The following is a 7,872-nucleotide window of genomic DNA, read 5'->3' on the forward strand; positions in this document are numbered from 1 at the left end:
TCAAAATGTACAGCACATTAAGGACAGAGATTCCACATGAGGAGCAAGTGCACAGTGGCTCCTGTTGTTGACCCAATAAATTGACACTCTAGTTTATGGCGCCAGTAACCATCCTAGGCTGTCGTCATGAGTTGCCAAGGCTATGGAAGCCTTCCAAGTTTGCCGACTCTGCTCATATTTAGACAAGGTCATAAAAGAAAGGGTGAGGATAGTAACCAATGATCCTAAGAATGACATTCACAAGGTTTGAACAATTATACAGCATTAAGTGGGGAAGAGGACCATCAGTACACACAGGTTGGGAGTAGAGCCATTGGTGGTAGAGTAGAGGTTATGATTAAAAAGGAATGAGGCCCAAGTGCACTAAACAGGGCCTAGAACAAAGTACAGAGTCATTATTAGAGGAGCTAAGAAAGGTGCTGTCTAAGCTACAAGTAATTTTTCTGATTGAGAGGCAAATAGAACCTGACAGAAGGGGCTTGATAATAATCTGTTGGGCTTTAGGCCTTGTAAATTCAGAGGCCCAGGCCTATCTATCTCTTCACATGGGGTACATCCTAATGGAGGTGTGAACCTCCTAGGGGAAGGCACTCTGTTGACTTTCATTACTTGGCTGGCCTGGGAGGAGAGCTGGCCAGGTAAAGGCAGGTGGCATCTCTAACAAGAAACTTACAGTTCTGCCTGCAATGTTGCTGACCCTACTTGGCCATCCCCTCAGCTGCAGTGGTCACTTTGGAAGTTGGGCTGAGTGAAGGGCTCTTCAGCTTAGAGCCAATAAGATCTGTGGCTCTGACCTGGGCATCCTTCGACTCCAGGGCAGGTCCATTTCCAGTGATCCAACTCTTGGCAGAGCTGCCATGGCTCTTCACAAGCTGATTTCTGCTGAAGCCCAGTCTTACCACATTGAAAGCCACTGCAGTGGACTGGCCTGTTGGGTCTCCTTGAGGGCAGATCACTGTACAGATCAGCCATTAATAGGCCTGCCACCCATTGCTTCTGATGCCTAGCTTTCTTTTCCTCCTGGTTTGTGTTAAAGCAGACCAGAGGATGCAAGTCAAGGGAGTGCCCAAGTCCCATCTCTAGTCTTCGGTGGCCTGAACTACAAGTCTATAGTCACAGGCATGTTCTGTAGTAGTTTTTCTAAGGTAGACAATGCCCATGAGGAAAATTATATTCTCACTTTAAAACTTTCTTTCCCTTTGGTCTGAAAGGGAAGTTTTTTCTACTTACTGTATACTTCGCTGATGCCGAAGTGAATCTAGCTATGAGATTATTATTTAAGTTCTTATTTTGGCTGTGCTATTTCAGAAAAATGTTAGCCATCTCTTTTATAAGGTCTAAAGATTAAATTGTGCGTCCTACAGATTTCTTTATAATAGAATTAGTTTCCTACCTTGAAGAGAATAGAGAAATGAAAGAACAAGTTGGGCTTAGAATAGAGAAATGAGCTAGCAAGTCCTAGGTCGCTTGCTGACAATAGCAATATCACATGAATACTTAGCAAACCGTTTCAACCATTAGATAACAACTTAAGAAAACATTTACCAGAAGGTCCAATGCCTTCTAGAAATTTTAAGAATCATGTATTTGAAAACACCTCTTAAATATCTAACATGGTGTAGTTTGTTTAGCCAGTAAACTTAAGCACAACCATCTAAAATGTTTTTAGTTTCTTTCTACCAACAAGTTTAAAACATATGATACACAGATTCAGGTCACACAAATTAAAATGTATCTTTGATTGATTTTAGCAGCTTAAATTTATGGACAATCTTATCTATAAGCCATTTAAAATAAAACTCTTAATAAAATTTCCCCATGTGGACATACAATATGTACACACATATAACATAGCATAATAGACCAATATAGCAATTTTAATAATAGCTTTTAAAATCTTTAACTCTTTTTGTAGATTGCCAATTGATTTGAATTGCTTTTTGTTTTTAGTAACCTCAGTTAACCTTACTTTCTCTCAGTTGGTACTGTTAACACATTATTGGCTTCATCTGTTTACAGAGCCATCCCAAAGTACTGAATACAATAAAAGTGGCTGGAAAAGTCCATAGGAACCTATAGGAGGACAGCTAAACACAGAACCAACAACGCTTTAGTTTTATGAGCAGCAAATCATATATAACTGTGGATGACAAAAGACTTTAAGTTTCCATGTTTAAAATTATAAACTCATCAACCAACAAGAGGCACTTGCTTACTTCACAGTATTTTTGAAAGCACCTGTAGGATTTTGCAAGTATTTAACCCTTTAGGCCTCTGGGGCTTTCTCATTAAGATAACTATCGTGTCTAGTAACACAAGATCATTAGACTTTTTAATTCTCAAACATTTGTATTAATAGTATTTTCCATTATAGAAACTTACAGTCTGGTACCACATCATATCTTGACAGTCCTTCTAATATAATCCAAATAGACTGATTAGTTGGTGTCTCTATAAGATGAGAGACATAGGTCCTTCGATTTTTTCAGTTGGGCCCAAACTGGAAAAAGGAAAGTCTAGGATTTACTGGAAATTTTAGAGTCCAGATTGTTTGAAACTTTGATTTTTGAATGCCTGTCAAGAATGCCAAGAAGGATCTTTTCTTTATGTTTCACTGTGGTGAGTTTGATTACAATGTGTCCTGGTGAGGATCTCTTTGGTCATGTTCATTAGGGGTCCTATGAGCTTCCTGTACTAAGATGCCTCTGTCTTTCTCCAAACCTGGGAAATTTTCTGCTAGTATCTCACTGAAAAGGCCTTCTAATCCTTTCTCCCTCTCCATGCCTTCAGGAACTCCCAGAACCTGAACGTTGGGTTTTCTAATAGTATCCTGTAGATTCCCGACAATATTTTTTAGATTTCTAATTTCTTCTTCTTTTCTTTGGTTTGCCTATTTCCTTTCCTGTGCTCTGTCTTCTAAGTCTGATATTCTCTCTTCTGCTTTGCCCGTTCTGTTTTTAAGGCTCTCTAATGTGTTTGTCATTTGATCTGTTGAATTCTTCATTTCATTATGATTTCTCATCACTATCACAGTTTCTTGTTCCATAGTTGTTTCATTTCATTTTGATTCCTCCTTAATATTTCATTTTCATGAGAGAGATTTTCTATCTTGTCCATTAAGGATTTCTGTAGTTCAAGAATTTGTTTTTGAGAACTTCTTAATGTTCTTATCAACTTTTTGAGATCTGCTTCTGCATTTCTTCGATCTCATCATCTTCATAATCTTGAATTGGGGTGTCTTTTTCATTTGGGGGCATCATAGTGTCTTCCTTGTTCTTGTTACCTCAGTTTTTGCGTTTGTTGTTTAGCATGTTGGAGATATTTGGTTTCTTCACTGTGGTGTTTTTTCTTGTTACACTATGGCTCTATATTAAGTGGACTGTCTGCTTTCAGTGGAGCCTTAGAGGCTTGAGATGAGTGTGGCCTGAGAGCTGTGTTTGGTTCCTCAGGGTTGAGGGTGTGTCAAAGATGACACTCCCAGGTTAGGTGTGGTAAATCTCTCTTTCTTTTTTTGATTCAAAAGGGAAGTAATTCTGCACAGCTGAACATAATTGGAGGTAGTTAGCAGGCAAATGATATACTCACAGGAGCCAGAGATCGGAAGCTCTTTCCCAAGGACCACACAGGGAATCTCTGCTGCCCTTGGTGTGGGCTCCAATTCTCCTGCAGTCTCCCACTGGGTTGCCAAGTTAGATCCTAATCTCCTGTTATTTCACCCCTCACCAAACCTTCAGTCCACAACAGCCAAAAAAAATATTAGGCATCTCATTGATAGCAGTTTGAGGTTAGAAAACTTCTTTTTTTATTAAATTTTCATTTAATGAATATAAATTTCCAAAGTACAGCTTATGGGTTACAATGGCTCCTCCCCTCCCATAACTTCCCTCCCACCCACAACCCTCCCCTTACCTGCTCCCTCACCCCTTCCATCCACATCTTATATGCATCTCTTATATGCAGAAGATCAGTTTAGTATATATTAGGTAAAGATTTCAACAGTTTCCCCCATATAGCAACACAAAATGAAAAAAATACTGTTGGAGTACTAGTTATAGCATTAAATAAGAGTGTACAGCACATTAAAGACAGAGATCCTACATAATATTTTTTTAAAAAATTAATTAATTTTCTATGCCTTTTCCAATTTAACACCAGGTTTTTTTTTTTTCATTTCCAATTCTCTTTATATACAGAAGATCGATTCAGTATATAATTAGTAAAGATCTCATCAGTTTGTACCCACACAGAAACACATAGTGTAAAAATACTGTTTCAGTACTAGTTATAGCATCATTGCACATTAGACAACACATTAAGGACAGATCCCACATGGGATGTAAGTACACAGTGACTCCTGTTGCTGACTTAACAATTTGACACTCCTGTTCATGGCGTCAGTAATCTCCCTAGGCTCTGGTCTTGAGTTGCCAGGGCTATGGAAGCCTTTAGAGTTCGCTGACTTTGATCTTATTCCGATAGGGTCATAGTCAAAGTGGAAGTTCTCTCCTCCCTTCAGAGAAAGGTACCTGCTTCTTTGATGGCCCCGTTCTTTCCACTGGGATCTCACTCACAGAGATCTTTCATTTAGGTCTTCTTCTTTTTTTTTCTTTTCCATGGTATCTTGGCTATCCATGCCTACACTACTCTCATGGGCTCTTCATCCAGATCTGAATGCCTTAAGGGCTGATTCTGAGGCTAGAGTATTGTTTAGGACATCTGCCATTCTATGAGTCTGCTGTGTATCCCGCTTCCCATGTTGATCCTTCTCTCCCTTTTTGATTCTATCAGTTAGTATTAGCAGACACTTGTCTTGTTTGTGTGATCCCTTTGACTCTTAGACCTATCAGAGCCATCAATTGTGAACTGAAATTGATCACTTGGACTAGTGAGATGGCATTGGTACATGCCACCTTGATGGGATTGTATTGGAATCCCCTGGCACATTTCTAACTCCACCGTTTGGGGCAAGTCCGATTGAGCATGTCCCAAATTGTACATCTCCTCCCTCTCTTTTTCCACTCTTAAATTTAACAGGGGTCACTTTTCAGTTAAAATTTAAACACCTAAGAATAATTGTGTGTTAATTACAGAGTTCAACCACTAGTACTAGAACAACAACAACAACAAATACTAAAAAGGATAAAGTATTACATTCTACATCTAGAGTCAGGACAAGAGCTGATCAGGTCATTGTTTCTTATAGTGTCCATTTCACTTCAACAGGTTTCCCCTTTGGTGCTCAGTTGTCACCAATCAGGGAAAACAAAATAGTGTTCTCTTCCATGCTCTCTTGTTTCCCTCCTCATTAGATTTACTCCATTAGCAATACCTCACACTGATATGCCAGCACAAATGATTAGTCAGTGTTGATCATCGTTATTGCTTACAAGACATGCTATCCATTTTGTTCAGTCGTGTTGTACAGTCTGTTGGTTTTGCAAAGTGTTAAAGGTCCATAGCTGCTCTGATGGTGTCCTACATGAGTCCTTAAAGTCACTTGTGTTCAAGAAATACAAGTGTCTGATGCATCATCCTGCCCTTGGTGTTTGTCGTGGTGGGAGTAAAGTGGTGACTTCTGGCTGATACTGTCTGCCTTATAGTAAAAAGTGAGAAATCCTCAAAAAGTCCCTAGTTCTCATGAGAGCATTAACCAAGGTTGTAGGTGTGAAAACAGATTACCATGAGATTACCGTGGTTAACAGCAATGTAGAAGGATTTCATATTTTACAACTGAAGATGTGATGATTTGACATACAGAATGAAATTCCCGAATTCAGGGTGATTACTGGTTCCACAGTGATTGAGACCCACAAGGCCTATTGGGTGTCGCTGTAAACAGGATTTGCTTTGGGTCTGTGTGGCATCAAGGCGATGGGTGGCTCCCCAGAACACGGAGTGTGGAGGCTGCCTCATTGTTCTTTGGGTCTTGGAAGTGTGTTACACTGGATTTTTCTGGTCTGAAACCTTACTGAGAAACTCACCTGATACCTCCCTTCATGCCCTCTGATGCAATCCAGGTGCATATTTGCCAAAAGTTCATGGAGAAGTTTATTGACAAAGCCCATGGGCCAAAAGTAACTAATAGAAGTTATGCCCTTGAGTATTTGTATCCCTGGACTTGGAGGAAATACTGGCACCTGGGGTGAAGAGGATGATTCACAAACATGTTTTCCTTCTTGTGTTTTTCACCAGGACAGAAGCCCTGAGCTGCAGAGCCTCAGGGCAGAAAGGGTTCCAGATTCCCAAAAGGATGAATGGACAGCTAGTGGAAAGAAATCAGATCAAGCAGTATTAAATTGGCTTAATTCAAGGAATCACACACAGGCACACACACACACACATGCTATATGTATGCACCTGCTTGACCCTTCATGTTGCATTGTGGTTGTGTCTTAGGGTTTTCACAGACTTTGAAGATGTTTCCTTTGATTTTTCTGTTGCTCTTTTTGCAGCTGTATCTCCTTGTGACTTGTCATGATGATCAGATCTGCTTTTTCCAGATGGAACGGAGTTATTACAAGGATGGAGATATTAAGATTGCTGCCTTTTTCCCTATTTACATACACCTCGTTAACAGAAGGAATAATATTTTCCAAAAATATCTCCAATTCAAACAGTAAGTTCTCTTTGCCATAATAATTTTTCCTTGATTTATATAATAGATGCTTATTATTGGGTCTACAGGTGGATAAACATATGCATTGTGTATCCCTGCCCTTTCCATTTCTGTCCCACCTAAAAAGTTCTTGTAATTAATTCGGGGCATGTGGAAGACATTGCTTTCTGCTTGGCACATTGCATTGTTCAGGGAAATGCTATCTCATCATAGGAGCAAGGAGAGTCTGGTTGGGATCTTCCTGTCCATCCCTGTCCACATTCATCAGCTCAGGGCCCTGTTGTGCTTCAGTAGCAGGTTCTTACAGAGCCCATGCACTGTAATGAACAAACCTGAGTTACATGAGCTCTTCCACATGTGCTCACAAACTTTTCTGCTCTGTATTAGATTTGAGGCCATGAGCTCACTTCATTTCTTCTACAGTCAAACAGGAGAAAAGATATTCAAGAAAGTAAGATTTTGCTAAGTAAAAGTAATCTAAAGCCACAAGTATAATAATAATTATATTTTAATGATGAATATACCCATAAGAATGTTATTGGATTGAATCTACAACACTGAGGATGTGCCCCTGGTTCTTTTTCTGGGAAAATACATTTCAGAAGGGCGATTACTCTGCTTCTGCCCCTCTTTAAGATTCTTTCTACCTGTACCTAAGTATAAATGTTTAATATACATTTGTATATGAAAATGTCATGCCTATAGAATATAGTATCTTGTAGGACAGTGAAATTGTTTTCCTGACATCTGTTTATTTTGGTGGTAATTTCTAATTGCTTCCTACTGTAATGCTACAAGATACAGGTTGATGATACATAGATCTTTGATAGAAGGTAGATATTAGGACATGGATCATTGCAGTATCATTAAAGCTAATGGATTTGAGAAGTATAGTTGGTGCCACCAAGGTGAGGCAACTGATCAAGTATTTTAGGCATTTGTCCTAAGTTCTATCCAGAAAAAATCTAATGGATATTAGCTTGGTATAATGATATTATTCACTTCACATGATTTTTATACATTTGCCTAATTTGATATGTGCACATGGCATCCCAATCATGAAATATTTATTATTAGTAGTGGTATGCATGGTTATTCATGCAGTACATCCTTTAAGTGTACCCTAAATGATGGAGACCAGAAGAGTGTAAATTTCCAGTAGCAGGAATAGATTTTATGAATAGAGCCCAGGTTCCTCCAAGATGTATACTATGCAAACCAGAGATCATTCATAATCCAATCTTAGCAAACCCAGG

The sequence above is a fragment of the Lepus europaeus genome, chromosome 20 (genome assembly GCF_033115175.1).
Source record: "Lepus europaeus isolate LE1 chromosome 20, mLepTim1.pri, whole genome shotgun sequence".
In the NCBI taxonomy this organism is placed as follows: Eukaryota; Metazoa; Chordata; class Mammalia; order Lagomorpha; family Leporidae; genus Lepus; species Lepus europaeus.